Raw genomic sequence first — 16,544 nt, forward strand, 5'->3', positions numbered from 1 at the left:
ATGACTTAAAATAGTCGTAATGATTTATTTTGCTCGTGAATTTGGGGCTTGACTGGGCTCAGCTGGGCTGTTCCCACTCGATTTCTTATACCGTTGTATTCAGAGTGGCTAGGGCTAGGATCACTTCAAAGGGTTCTTCACACATGTATTTGGGGCCTAGTCCAGGAGACTCAAATAGCTAAGGGCTTGAACAGCTGGGCATCTTTGGATCTCTCTTGCTCTCTCAATAGTTTATTCACTTTTGTTGCTGTATAGGACTGTGTTGTAAGAATACACCACAATATACTGATAGGCATTTGAGTAGTTTCTGGCTTGGGGCAATCGTGAATAGCACTGCTATAAACACTCTTGAACATATTTTTTGGTACTTATATGAATACATTTCTTTGGTACACACCTAGGACTGGAATTAGTAAAACATATGTTCAACCACAGTAAATATTATCAAACAGTTTTCTTAAGTGATTTTACCAATTAATATTTCCACTAGCAGCGTATGTGAGTTTTAATTGTTTCTCATCCTCTCCAATAGTTGGCATTGTCATTTAAAAAATGCATTTCAGCCATTTGAGTGTATGTCACAGCATATCATTGTGATTTTAATTTTCATTTCCCTGATGAATAATAAGGTCGAATACCTTTTCATGTTTTTATTATCCATATACATATTCTCTATTGTATATTATCCACATAGATATCTATTTCTAGTTCTTGTCCATTTCTCTATTTGTTTGTATGTTTTTGCTTATTGACTTAAAGGAATTCTTTAACTATTCAAGTTAAAAGTCCTTTGTTGCTTATATATATTCAAATATATTCGTCCACTTTGTGACTCTTTTTTTTTCTCTAAATGGTATCTTTTGATGAACATAAATTCTTACTTTCATTGTAGTGATTTAATCATTCTTTTTCTCTATCCTAGTGCTTTTTTGTGTCATGTTTAAATAATCTTTTCCTCCCCTGAAGATGTTCTTCTATGTTACCTTCTAGATATTTTATTGTTTTACATTTTAGAGTTAGATCTACAATCAACTTGGATATGATATCTGTGTATGGTGACACATAGATCAAATTTGTTATTTCCGGTGGCTATCCAGTAGACTACTTACTGAATTGATTATCCTTTCCCTACTAATATTCTGTGTCCCCTTTGTCATAAATCAAGTGGCCATATATCTGAAGGTCTGTTTATGGATCTTCTATTCTGTTCCATTAGTCTATTTTTCTATCCATTGATAATATAACTTAGTTGTAATTACGATAGCTTTATAATAAGTTTTGATATCTGGTGGTCTTCAAACTTCATTCTTCTTCAAGCCTTTGTTATTCTTGACCCTTCCCTTTGTATATCCATATAAATTTTAGAATCGGCTTGTTAATCACAACGTAAAATTATAAACTGCTGAGATTTTTTTTTTTTTACACCTGGTCTTTTGAGATGGTCTCCCATTCAAGTACTAATCAGGCCCGACCCTACTTAGCTTCCGAGATCAAATGGGATCGGGGGTGTTCAGGGTGGCATGGCCATCTGAGATTTTTATTAGAATTACATTCACACTGTGAATCAGGTTGGTAAATAATTGATATATTTATAATATTGATTTTTTAATCCATGAACATTGTAGAGCACTTCATTTATTTTGGTCTTTTTTTCTTTTCTCTCAATAGTGTTTTGTAGATTTCCATGTAGATACCCTTGCACAGTTTTAGTTAGATTTATTTGTAGGCCTTTGATGAATTTGATGCCATTATAAATGCTATAATTTTTTTTTACTTTCTAATTTTTTATTGCTGGTATATAGAAATATAATTGATTTTTGTATCTTCAACTTCCATCCCATGATCTTGATAAAGTCATTTATCAAGTCTAATACTTAATAAACAGTGTATTTAGGATTTTCCATAGATTTAATTATGTCATCTGTAAATAATGATAGTTTTATTTCTTTTTTCCTGACCTATACAAACCTTTCTCCTCCTTTACCCCGCTTTTTTTTTGCATTTGTTGTTACACTGGGTAGGACTTCCAGTACAGGGATCAATAGAAGGGATAATAAGGTTTTTATAATACCCCTATCAGATTAAAGAAGTTCTATTCCTAATTTTCTAGGAACACTTTTTTAAGATCATGATGAGTATTGAATTTTATCAAATGGTTTTCTGCATTTACTGAGATTATTTTACTCCCTTATTCTTTAAAGAATTATATTAATATACATGTGAATTTTAAAACAAACTCATATTCCTGGAACAAATCCAATTTTATTATGATTTATTTTCCTCTTTATGTATTTCTGAACTTGCTTTGCAAATATTTTATTTAGGATTTTTGCATCTATGTATCTTGTAATATCATTGTCAGGTTTCGATATCAAGGTTATATTGACTTTGTAAAAGGAGCTAAGAAGTACCCTCTCTCTCCTTTTTTCCTATTCTTTGGAAGAGATCTTAAAACCAAAACAGTTTTATAACCCTTGATTCCCATCCCACCAACCTTACCTTCTGCTCCGTCTTCTTCTTCACTCAACTGCCCAGCCCAAAGCCTAGGAGTCTTTCTATTAGCCTTGCTAGTTTTATTTTCAAAATATGTCCTAAATTCAACTCACCACCTCCACTGCCACCACAAATTTCAAGCCACCATTATTTCATACCTAATTAATTTCAACAGATTTTTAACTAGTCTCCTGGTTTCTCTTGCCTCTCCTCCCCATAATCTATTCTACACACACCAAAGTGATCACTTAAACATGTATATGATCTCATCATTTTATTCTTCAAAATTTCAAATGACTTCCTATTACACTTAGAATAAAGTCCAAACTTCTTACCATGTGATATTAGAATCAGCTTATTATGACTTAATAGCACAAGGGTTTATTTCTCTCTTACTTAAAGTCTACCAAGAGTCTGTATGACCCATCAGGGCAACTGTCTTCATGTTGCAACTCAGGGATCCAACCTACTTTGACTTTCTGTCTCGGTCACTTAAAGAAACAGCTTGATGTTCCTAGCACTTTGATGCTTTACTTTGATGCTTTGGCCTGGAAATAATACAAATCACTTCTTCCCCCAGTCCATTGACTAGAGCTATTTATATGGACACAATTAATAATCAACTTTGTGCTTTGTTGATGAAAGGGACTGGGAAATGTGGGGAAGCAAAAGGAATGCTTGATGACTACTACTAGCTTCCTATGACCCAGAAGCCCTACCCGCCTGTCTCTCCAACCATGTTTCATTCTGCTCTCATTCTCACTCATCATTTTCAGCCACACTAGTCTTTTTGGTATTCCTCAGACACATCTAGCCTCTTTTTACGTTAGGGCCTTTATAGTTTTTTTTTCCTCTCTGTGATATGTTTCACTCATTCCTTCTCCTGGCTGACTTCTTCTGGTCATTCACTTCTCAGCTCAAATGTTACCATCTCATCTAAGATATCCACCTCACCTCACCATCACCTTCCATCCCCTTGCCCTGCTTGGACTTTCTTCAGAGTCCTATTTTCTCTTTCCTCTACTCTCCTTTCAGGATCCCAATTATGTGCTTGGTAGACTTTTCAGTGTGTCTCATATAGCTCTTACATTCTTTTTCTCATTTTTTTCTGAAATTACACTGTGTATTTATTTTCTTTTGTGTTTGAGTATATTGTATATTTCGTAATAGAAAGCCCTGTCAGCTTGAGAATTTCATAGCTCTCTTGTCAACCCTTGAAGACTATTGTGAAGAATAAATGAAGCAATAAACAAACAACAGAAAAGCTCATCATACATTGTAAATTGAGACTCAATATTACCTGGGGTGTGGTGTCACCCCTCTAGCTAGAGGACTGCCCAAGTGGGAATGTTATTACATACATACAATACACAGCAGAAATTCCTCAGGATGGGGAGCTCTTTTAGTGTGTGTGTGTGTTTGTTTTTAAAAAGATCAAACCTAACATGGCAGAAGTTGTGCTCTTATTATCTAATGGTATATATATATAATGACAAAAGACATTTGAATTTTTAAAAGGTTTTTAGATAAATTTGTGGATCTCAAAAAATTAACCACAATAGTATCTTTATGTATTTGAAATATAGCATTATATATATGCACAAAGCATTGTATTTATTTAGTCTACAGATAATTCTTTACATCATATGGATTTACTAACCTCTTATGGAAACACCACACTAGAGGTCCACATATGTGAAAAGAGAATCTTTGGCTTGTAACTTTATATTTTCAGCCATAAAGCCTGACATATAGTCAGATTTGCTCTAAGGAGAAGACAGTAAATATTTTTTTATCTCATAAATACTAAATATCCACTGCAGTGAAACACTATGCTGGACACCACATGCTTTACTAGGTGAATCATTCATGATATCTGCCCCAAAGGCAATCTAGATCTAAAAAAGGAGAGACAGTAGTTATAGGCACCCTCTCCCCTCTGCACTAAGGCCTTATTAAGTCAAGTTCACTGAGCCTGACCCCTCTAAGGATTTATCTTTTCTCAGAAGTCTACTCATTCCTTGTGTAAACTGGCTTCTTGAGCCCCATAAATAGTTTAAGGTGAAGCTAGATCTCTGATGCATATATAAATAAGCAATGTGTCAACCCATTGTGGAAAACATTACATGAGTAGTTGAAACCAATACATGACATAAAGATGTTCAGCAGATGTTACTTCCTGTTTCTGGGATCAGAAAGGGTTTATATAGAAGTTGACTTTGAGCTGTTTTTAAAAGACAAAACTAGGCAAGGCAAAAGCAATCCAGGTAAAACAAAAACTGTAAGTCAAAGTCCCAGAGCTGCAAGGTACAAAGAAAGCTTGCCTGGAGAGGAAGAGAACTAATGGCTCCTAATGACCAACTGTAGACTCTGAGCTCTGATCAAAAGGCAATAAGAGAGTTCTGGTCAAGATGGCATAGAGGGTAGAGGCTTTGTACATCTCCTCTTGCTACCACATCAAAATTGTGACGAAAACACAGAGCAAACAGCAAGCAGAGTCGCCTGGAGTTTGGATGAACAGAAGCCCTACAACTAGGGAGAGAAATAAAAAATCACCTTGGAATGATAGGAGACGGCAGAGACACAAGGCTGGCAGGTCCCACACGGGCTGAGTGAGACAGAAGCTGTGGCAGCTACAGCCAGCAGGTGCAGAGATTCCGCTAAAGGGGCCATGACCGTGACCATACTTTCATGGTGACAGACTTGCTCATTCTGAAATCCTGCATTGGGGTGGCTGCTGCGGCACAGGAGGCCCCAGGGACACAGGGCGACACTGAGTTGTAGGGCTCCAAGGCGAGGGCTGGAGGGGAGGCTTTCTCTAGGGCAGAAGTGCTGGCAATATCCATTGATCTTTGGTTGAGCCTTTCCCACTCCCAGTGTGCAGTCCCAGGTGCCGCCATAGCTGAGACTTCCTCAAACTGGATAATTGAAGTCAATTTGACCAGAGAATTCCATGAAGCTCTGCCCTCCCAACTTGTGGCCAACCCAAGCCACATCCACTGGTGTCCTCGGTGTCCCCTGTGCCCTCTGCTGAGCAGCTCCAAGCCCCACACTGGCAGCAGCTGGCCTCGATTTCTGGCGCGGTCTCTTGAGGCAACTATAAGCACAGTGTGGGTGGCAGCCATCTGTGGATTGCTTGGTGACCCTTATCAGGTGGCCATGAGGCAAACAGGCTGGTTCTAAACTTGGCTTGCAGCTGGACCCCTCTCAGGACTGTGCCACTGGACACCTACTACACAAAGCCATGATAGTAAGACTGGGAGACTTCGGGGCTATACCTAGCACGTAAAAACAGATATAGAAAAACAGCCAAAATGGGGAGACAAAGAAGCATGTCTCACATGAAAGAACAGGATAGAGCTCCAGAAAAAGATCTAAACAAAGTGGAGTCAAGCAATCTGACAGATGCAGAGTTCAAAACACTGGTTATAAGGATGCTCAATGAACTTAGGGGAAGAATAGATGAACTCAGTGAAAAATTTAACAAAGAGATAAAAATATGAAAATAGACATGGAAATTATAAAAGAGAACCAGTGAGAAATGAAGAATACAATATCTGAGATGAAGAGTACATTAGAAGGAATCAACAGAGTGAATGAAGACAAGGATCAAATCATCAATAAAGAGGATGGGTAGCAGAGAACACCCAATCAGAACAGCAACAAGAAAAAAGAATTTTTAAAAAATCGAACAAAATTTAAGGATACTATGGGACAACATCAAGCATAAGAACATTCGCATCATAGGGTTCCAGGGGAAGAGAGAGAGCAAGAAGTTGGAAACCTATTTGAAGAAATAATGATGGAAAACTTCTCTCACCCAGTGAAAGAAATAGACATACAACCACAGGAAGCTCAGAGAGTTCCAAGAAAGAGGAATCCAAAGAGGCCCACACCAAGACCCATCATAATTAAAATGCCAAAGATGAAATACAAAGAGAGAACCTTAAAAGCATCAAGAGAAAAGCAGTTAATTACCTACAAGGGAGCACCCATAAGACTGACAGCTGATTTCTCGAAAGAAACCATGCAGGACAGAAGGGCTCGGCACAAAATATTCAAAGTGATAAAAACCCAAGATCTACACCCAAGAATACTTTATCCATCAAAGCTATCATTCAGAGTCAAAGGACGGATAAAGAGCTTCCCAGACAAGAAAAAGCTAAAGGAGTTCATCACCGGTAAGCCAGCATTACAGGAAATGTTGGAGGGACTTCTTTAAGAAGAAGAAAAAATATGTATAAAAAATATGAAAAAAGAATAGCAATAACTATATATCTATCGACAAGTTCTTCAAATGAGAAAGAATTAAGTGCTCCAATCAAAAGACAGAGTGGCTGGATGGAAAATAAAACAAGACCCTTACATATGCTGCCTACGAGAGACTTCAGATTAAAAGACACACATAGACTAAAAGTAAAAGGATGGAAAAAGTTATTGCCTTGATGGATCTAGAGGGTATTGTGCTGAGTGGAGTAAATTCAGATAGAAAAAGACAAATGTCATGTGACTTCACGTAAATGTGGAATCTAAAGAACAAAATAAACAACAACAACAAAAAAAAACCAGTAACAAACTCATAGATATAGAGAGCGTTTTTGAGAGTTACCAGAAAGAAAGGGGGTTAGGGAGGGGGTCAGTGAAAAACGGAAAAGGGATTAAGAAGTACAAATGGATAATTACAAAATAGTCATGGTGATACAAAGTATAGCATATAGGAATATAGTCAATAATATTGTAGTAAATATATATGGGGCAGAGGGGTACTAGATTTATTGGAGTGATCATTTTGTGAGTTATATAGAGCTCTAATCACTATGCTGTACACCTGAAACTAATATAATATTGTATTCCAACTATAATTGAAAAACAAAAAATATTATTTAGAAAAAAGCAATGAGAAATGATCAGGGAAATGCTACACTCAGAGATGTGTCGAAGGAGATTGCTTTCAGTGCATACCACAGAGTCTGGCCGAGTGTAGCTGTTTCATTAATATTCATTTTCTGAGTGATTTGAGTAGAGAAAACAAAACCAAGAGAACAGTTGAGACCATTGAATGGTCAGTGGGATTGTGAGGTACCAAAGCCAGAACACATGATGGTGATGGGAACAGAGGTAAGCATGTAAGGGATACCCTGGGGAGAAATGCCCGGGAGGGAAGTCTTAGAGGTTCTTTCTTTCCTTAATGTTCCTGACACCCTGGTTTCCTGTAGACTCCCCCACAAATCTTGATAACTGAAGAAATGTGAGCAATGCTCTCAGCATTTTCGCTTTTACTTGTTGTTAAATGCATACACTGACATGTGTCCCCTGAAATTTCCCTGGAGATCATGGGATTTTATTTCACTTTTAGTTCACTTCTCTGACATGATCCTTCCTGAGAGTCCTCTTTTGCACAACACATGATTTCCAACTGTCAGCTGCCCAGTGACAGATGCTCAGTGGCCTGGAATTGCCCTCTATCTTTTGGCTCTTCGCCCTGAATCTTATTCATCCCTCTAGGCTAGTACAAATGTCCCCTCCCTTCTTATACTCGCCCTGCCACCTACCTCGCCCCTGTCAGAATTAACCTGTCCCTTCAGGACTGTCAGGTCCTCTGGGACCACCTCCCCCAGCTCTCATCACCCTCTCCAGACATCATCTCTAGGCACTCGAGGCCTGTGCAGATTCTTCCTTATTGCTGTGGTCCCAGCACCTCACCAGTGCCACATCCCTGGCATTTAGTTGGTAATTGTTGGATTTTGTTAAACTCAGCTGTTCAATGAATCAGATTAATACTAGAACATTTTCTCTGACTCATGTGTGACTGAGAAAGGAGGTCTTTTCTGCTTGGTTTTCCAGGCCCTGCCAAGTTGCTCAGGCCTGATGGCCCTTTTTTCCTGCCCACAGACAGCTCGGCCCTCTCGCCTGCTCCTCCCTGAAGTATCTGAGAGGAAAAACCTGGCCGCTGCTTGGCCTCTCTCCAATTTGGTTTCTTCTCTTTACCCTGGATTTTGTTTCTTATAACCTGATTCCTTGTAATTCACCACGTAACTTCTAATTCTCTTCTCCTTTTTTCCTCTCCAATAGTTCCTAAAATTATTTTAACATTGTATTTTCTTCACCACAAACATAAACAGATATTTTTAAAACTCACGTTTACCTTATCTAACCTAGTAAATCCCACTTTAATGCAACTAAAAATATGTTTTTAATAAATGTGTGTGTGTCTTTCTTTTCCATGTATGCGGGGTGGTAATTCCAGCTCCAGGCCTGGGATTCAGGAAGGAGTCACGGAAATCCTCCCTTTTTCCTCAGTGGACAGAGTTCTTTGTTCGCCTCCCTGCTTTCAATAGATAGGATACAGACTTCCATGTTTGCAGTGATCCTGCTGTAATTATTTATTTACAGCAGTGATTTTCAACACTGGCTGCATAGTAAAATAAACTGTGAAATTTTGAAAAAAAAATACCAATGCCATCGACAAAACAAGACAGCCATGAGAGTTGATAATTGTTGAAGCTGGATGATGGGTACATGGAAATTCATTATGCCGTCTTTCTAATCTTGTATGTGTTTAAAATGTTCTATAATAAAAAAAAAATTAAGAGTAAATATATGTTTTTATATATTTATATAAATATTTATATCATATCTATTTATATTATTTATATATATATTTTAAAAACTGGGCCTATAGCAAACCAGTTAAAACTGAATTTTGGGATCCCTAGACTTAGAATTTGTAATTATAAAAGCTTCCCAGTGATTCTGAGGGTTGAAATGAAGACATGGGGACTTGAAGAAGATTGAAGGAATTAAAGGAGTTACCATCAGACTGTGAACTTTTGACTGCCCCTAGAGTATTTATTCCAAATTTGGAGAATTGATCAAATGTTCCTAGAATGGCGACTGAAGAGAACTCATTTATCACACCCTCTATGCTATAGTATGTGAAAGTAAATTAAAGACCACCAACACCGGCACACAATAGCTCTTTTTATTTTCTTACTAATGGGTGAGTTTCTGAAGACATAGTCCTTCCTGTCTTATTCGTACTTCCATTCTCAGCATCAAGCACATAGCCAGACACCTTGCCATTACCAAGTAATGTGTGTTAAATTTTTAAAAAAGGAGATGGGATGACATAAGTAGACATTAGGTTAGAATGCCTTGTCAACTAATTGCAAGGTTAAGAATACAAAGCTCTGGAACTAAACTGCCTGGGTTCAAATTTCAGCTCTGTCACTTAGCTTTGCAACATTCATTGTCTAGCTGCTTGACTGCTCAGCACTTCAGCTTGCTCATGTGTAAAATAGTGATAAGAAAAGAACCTATCTCATATGTTTTTTGTGAGAATGCAATGATTATATATATATCTTAAGCACTTAAAACCATGCTTGACACATAGTAAGCATTCAGTACATTGCAGTTGTTATTAAGAGGACTGCCATCAGAATAGTGCCTGGTACATATTAGGCTAACAATAAAGGTGTACTGAATGAATGAATGAATGAATGAATGAATGAATAAACATTTTGGTTTCATGATTGCTTGTCTCCAGTTTTACTCATTTCCCTGTACTCTCCAGATAAGAAATATAGCAGAAGACAGCTTCTGAATTAAACCTTGGGTTGAGAGTCACGGGGAGTGATCTTGAGATTGGGGTGGATTGAGTTTCAAGTCCAAACTGGGAGGGCTGAGTGAACACTGTGGGAGTGTTAAAGTTGAGAAGGCTGGTGACTGCAAGAGAGAAGGGGCATTTTTAGTTGAGTTAGTCTGACTTCAGTGCCACAAAGAGGAGTGTCCATATATTGGGCTACCTTTCCCAGGATATTTACCTACATCTCATTCCACCTCTTTACCCTCCAGTTCTGTCCAAAATAAGAATCTGTCTCCTGGCTTAAACCTGGGTGGATGTTAAAGACCCAGAGTTGTAAGGCAGAGCCAGGAATTTACTTCTAGATAAACACTGTCCCTTATTTATATTCAAAAGTTATTAAAGCTCACACTCACAGGTAATGAAGAGCCACTTAGAGTTGTTAAAATCCAATAAAACTGCAGTACAGGTTCAGAAGTGCAGTAGAAATGGGAGAACGGCTGTGATTTTCTCTAGTGGCTGATGGACTTCCCCTCGGACCCTCTGCGGCTTGATGACTAATATAGAGCATTGTTTAAAGAACACGATAATCATAATTATAGTAGATCAGCCCAGTAGGAGCTAAGAATTTCTTTTGAGAAAGAGTAAGAGAGAAATCAAGAAATAAAGATAACGGATCTAGCCGCAGAACTTAGTGAATTCTTGATTAAGAGGTTAAGAAAGCCCTTATTCTAAGGACGCCAAAAGAATCCAGTAAACATTTTTCAGCGAGAGAATGATAAATTTAAAAAGTTGGTAAAAGGGATTATCTGGCACAGGTAAATGGAATGGACTTAGAGGGGAAAGAAGCTGGAGAAAAGAGGTTAGTGCCAAATCCAGAACCTTACTATGTGTCCAAGGGACTAGACAGGAAGGGACAGATATCAGACATGTTTTAAGGAAACCGAGAGACATAAAGTCTGAGTGTAAATTAGTTATTGGAAGGAAGGAGGAAAATGATCTTTTTTTCCCCTTTTTCTTCTTTCTTTTTTTCTTTTTTCTTTCCTTTCTTTTTCTTTCTTTCTTTTCTTTTTCTTTTCTTTTTCTTTTTCTTTTTTTTGAACACTATGATGTTCTGTGTCAAAGATGACTCAGGCTTCAAATGTGGATATGGGATGATGGCAGTGGCTATTACTGTAAGGAAAGCAGGAGCAACTTTGGGGGAGATGTTAAGTTGATTGATTTTGAATGGATTGAGTTTGGGCTGTTGTCAGGACACTGAATGGCCATATAAAGCAAACAGTTATGGTTTCATCAATGAGAGAGTAAATACTGAAGATCAGGGAGGATTTCTGGGCCTTCATAGGGGCATAGAAAGACTCAGATAAACGAATAATCAAAGCACCCCTGAGCTCTCTTTTAAGGGGAAGAAACCAACTCCTCTAGGGTAGAGGCAGGGCTGTGATGGTCATCCCAGGGCCTGGGTATGTCCAAGAGTGAGGTCAGAGGTGTGTTAAAGGCTGGGGGAAGTAGTGTATGACACTTTCAGAATGTCACTTAGGACCACTCCACATGGAGGTCAAGGGCTGGATGAGAATTCAGCAATTTGGGAAGATTTATGTTTCAATATTATTTACTTTATACACAACCAGAGTTTACTCCTATAGAGTTGTTTTAAAGTTAAAATGTAACATTGACAGGTGAAATCTTAAAAACGATGAATAAATAAAAGCCTTTCCTTACACTTACGAAAAGACACCAACCCCTCCTTTAGAATTAGAAGATCTCTATGCCTGATCTTCTCTCCTTGCCTTTGTCGATATCATTAGAACACTGTCTTGAATTCAATTCAAGGATCTTTTATTGCATGCTTATAACATGGGAGACACAGAGAATAAGAAAACATTGTCCCTGCCTAAAATTAAGAACCTTATAGTCTCATCATAGAAACTTGACGTACATGCAATAAGCTATTAGCCACCATTGCAAGGCAGGATAGATATTGACTAAAATGACATATTGGTGGCCAAGCTTCCTGGAAAAGGTAGAACTGGAAGTGGACCCTGATGACTGGTAGAATCTGAAAGAGGGTGATAGGGGCACAAAGGCATGAAAATATCATTGTCCACAGTATGTTTTAGGAGGATACTGGCTTCGGCACGTTAAAATGTTCATCATAGCTCACCCCCCAGAGAGTTTCAATGCTCTGAAGACTCCTCTGTCTAAACGAGTGCCTAGTTTTAAAAGGTAACAAAATCTCAGGCCCCTATACTTCTGAAGGAAAAAAGGTCATTCCAGTTTCACAGATGGGTTACTGGTCAGCTAACTTGGAACCAGTTGCATACCTTCTGGTAACTCCAGAAGAGAAATTTGATGATTTGGGTTATTTATCTTAGGAAGAAAGATATTTGAATAAATAATTGCAAGAAAAAAATTTTTTTTCAACCATTGTCAGAGTGTATGTGAGTTGGTATGACATTTTTGGAACATAAGCCAGCATTACTAAGTTTTTGGTATATCTGTTGACCCAGCAATTCTCACCAAAGAAATCTATCATGTAGAAATGAAGACACTGCTATGAGAATAGATGTACAAAAATACTTATTGTAGCATCATTTGTAGTTGAAAAAAAAAATGGAAACAACCTAAATCTCTATTACAAAGAAAATGATTGGCCAAATTATGACATATCCATACTGTGGAATATTAGACAACTAGAGAATAAATTTGATGTATATATAGTACCAGGAGGGATATTCATGATATATTGTTAAGTGACGAAAATTGTAGAGTTGTGTATGTGCTATGATTTCATTTTTGTTAAAAAAAAAAAACCCAAAACAAAAAACAACATTGTTCATATACATTAGTATTAATGTGGAGAAATCTGTGGAAAGACACACACAAGCTATTACCACTGATTACCTCAGTGCCATAGTAACTATAAGTCTGCAGTTTGACTTGTTAAAATGAACATATTTTGTTTTTGTAATTTTTAAAATATGTATAGTAAGGTGGGGTGGATTTGGGGGGAGGGAATTAATATGGAGACGAAGATGGAGAAGAAATCACTAATCTGCTTTAAATGAATCCTAGTACCCAGACCTTGAAGTATGATCTTGCTTTAGAAAGACCTCGTGGGATGACTGGGGTCTTTGTTCAGTAATCACTAAATAATCCCAAAGAGAAGGGAATTAGAAAATGGTGGGTGGATGGATAGATTTGTTCCAGTAACCAAAAAAGAGAAAGCAGAGATTCTTGAAATTAGAGATCAGGAAGTTTGATGTTGATTCCCAGCAAAGTCCAGGAACAAATCATTAAAAATGTGGCTTGCCTATATTTAGGACAGAAAGTAGCAATTACTAGGAGCCTGCATGGATTCCTGGGAATTAAGTCATGCTAAAGCTAAATTATTCATATTCCCTCTCTCTCAAATCAGAGGATTACTGTAGATATAAAGTATTGAAACGTTTCTCGTAATATGTAAGTAGTTAATATTAACATGAGTTAGAGATATATGTGGTGGTTCATCCCCAAAGTATCAATTGATCTCAAGGATGTGTCTAGAAGTAGAGCTGTACCCTTGCCCTTTTCCTTTCAAGTTCATGGCTATAGATATAGAAAAGAAGTCTATAAAAATGTCATATATAAATATACATATATAATTATATAAAATAGAATATAAATAATATAAAATTACATATAGCTTGGAGGGAGAGCTAAATATTTTTGAGGATGAAATCAGGACATGGAAAATTCCTGACAGGTTGGAGAGACTATGACAATAATATGTAATAAAACTGATTTAACACGGAAAGTTAAATCAGATTCAAACAAAAATTAGCTCTACAAAAAAAAGAAGGCAAGCTGGATTAAGAAGAATACAAACTTTTTAAAGTTGAAGAGTTGTAGTTAACCTAAGGCGATTCTTGGGCTGAATTAGTGGAGGACGATAGTGAAGAACAAGAGGAGATGTGCTCTTGCTGTACTCAGGCCATTACCTGGAATCCGGAGCCCAGTCCTGAGATCGTGGTACAAACTGAACATATTCAGAGCAGAGCAACCAGAGAGAGGAAGGGTCTGGAAATTGTGTTTGTACTGCTACTTGAGGGCAGGAGCTGAGTCTTGTTCATTATTTTTTCTTCCTTCTTGTAACACTTAGCACAGTGTCTTGCACGTGATAGTGAATCTACTATAGACTTGAATTACTGCCGTAACAGTCTCTGTTCATGAAAAGATCTCAGTAGAGGTTGTAAGAGATGTGGGTGTGGAGGGGACACCCAAACTCCGCTTTTGCTCTGCCATCAAGCAGAGTTCTTTGTCAGCTCTCCCTCTTTCCTAATCTCACACACATACCACCTCCTTAAAGCCGGTTTCCCAAGGTGTTGGGCTGTGAACCCCACACTGAGCAAGATGGTTTAAGGTATCACATAGACCCAGCATTAAATAACATAAATCTCAAAGTGAGATTTCTACTGACGTTTTAATTGATTTTCAACCCACTGATTACATATGGAAGAAAGACTCTGGTGCTGGTAGATTTTTAACAGCTTTCTTAATACTTGCTAATCTTCCCTTTTTAGTAAAGACAAGACAGGCCTAGGGCATATAGCCTTCAGCAAGTGTCTAGTTGGAAGTTTAAACATTGCTATGTTCTCACTGTACTTACTTTTACGAATAATTTATGATAAGGCAACTGGTTTTCCATTTATGGTAATGATCTAAAGTTTCTGATGGGGAGAGAAATAAAATGTGAGAGTCTAAAAGATCTTTAAAGTAAGAATATATTAGCAAGGCAATACAGGGCTGTGCCCAAAAGCAAAACTGAAAATAGGAAGAAAGGGAAAAACAGCAGACGAGTTCGGTGCACCACCAATCAGCATGACCATCACAGAACATGACCTTGATCACAGAAGCATAGTGTAATTCACACACTCTTTGAAGCAACAAACAATAGGGAAAACTAAGGAAGAACTGTGTGCTAAACAATGTCTCACAGGATGGTAAACACGATACAATGACATGAAGCTGAAGAAACAGGAAATGCAACTTAATATAGCTCGGGGTAAGACTGTCTCTAGGGAAACTCTTGGCAGGAACATGGGTAGAGTAAGGGGAGGGAGTGAAAAAAGAAAAGAAGGGGGTTTGGTTTTGAAAAAAAAAAGAAAGAAAGAAAGAAAGAGCTTGGAAAGAACTCCAAGCCTGCATATTGGGGAACATGTAAGTTTTCAGACACGATAATCTTCTACTAGCTCTGATTGACAGTGCAGAAAATAAAGCGTGTATGTGAGTATTCTGAAAAATAATATAAATGAAGCCACTTTAAAAGGAGTTGGAATTGCCATCCCAAGAAACTGCCTTACATGTCTTACTCCTCAAACCTTGAGAATGTTAAAACTCGACAAAATAACCTTTAGACTGAGTCTACGTCAACATCATACCCCAAATTGGAAACATAACAAGAAAGCAGACATTATGACTACCAGACTGAGAATTAAAGACATTCTTTAGAATTAACATCATTATGTTAGCTTATCTGCATTTACAGAAATTCCTTCTTTCCATTCATGTAATTTTTCCCCTTCCCTTTCTCATAAATAACCCTTGCCTTCATCTCCTCATTGAAACACTATTTGGGTTTCTGCCTGAATCAGTGCTTCCTGAATAGCTATTCTTTTTCTCCAGTAAATGCTTGCTGCCTCTCACTTTGGCTTTTATTTTTAGGTTAACAGTATTCACATTACATCACCAGTCCCTTCGGTTGCATTTGCACAGACTGGACAAAGGCCAAAACTCTTACTCTTGGTCATCTTGGTAACTTGGCCCAAACGGAGCAATTGCAGCCTGTTGCTTGTATCAGTTACCCTGCCTTTACTGTGGAGAATGAATCAGCAAGTCAGCAGTTTCCTTTCAGAGCACATTTATCTAAGTTTTAAAAAAAAAAAGTCTCGAACAGATATTTGCACACTCATATTCACAGAAGTGTCCATTAATGGGTGAGTCAATAAACCAAATGTAGTTTATAAACACAATGGAATATTATTCAGCCTTTAAAAGGAAGGAAATTCTGATACATGCTACAACGTGGATGAACCTTGAAAACATTATGCCGAGTGAAACAAGCCAGTCACAAAGGGATAAACATTGTATGATTGTATGAGGTACCTAGGAGAGTGGAATGCAGAGAGACAGAATGTAGTAGAGTGGTTACCAGGGGCTGGGAGGAGGGCAAGTGCGGGGGTTTCTGTTTAATGGGCTCAGAGTTTCCGTTTGGGATTATGAAAAGAGTTCTGGAGATGAATGGTGATGATGGCTGCACAACAATGTGGCCGTCTTTAGTACTACCAGATTGTACACTTAAAAGTGATTAAAATAATTTTTAAAGGGGTTAATTTAAAGAAAACCATTAAGCATAGAAAAATCCAGGGGAAGAATCCTGGCTGTGGAGAAAATGGTGAAGGTGTGGGCCACATCTCTCTGTTCTTTCCCC

At 37.8% G+C, this 16,544-nt stretch overlaps 1 pseudogene; it reads right to left on the reverse strand.

Moving 5' to 3' along the window:
- Positions 1-1,413: 1,413 nt before the first annotated feature.
- On the reverse strand, positions 1,414-1,532 carry LOC111736926 (annotated as a pseudogene).
- Between the last annotated feature and the right edge of the window lie 15,012 nt (positions 1,533-16,544).

The sequence above is a fragment of the Pteropus vampyrus genome, unplaced genomic scaffold, assembly GCF_000151845.1.
Source record: "Pteropus vampyrus isolate Shadow unplaced genomic scaffold, Pvam_2.0 Scaffold1, whole genome shotgun sequence".
Taxonomy (NCBI): domain Eukaryota; kingdom Metazoa; phylum Chordata; class Mammalia; order Chiroptera; family Pteropodidae; genus Pteropus; species Pteropus vampyrus.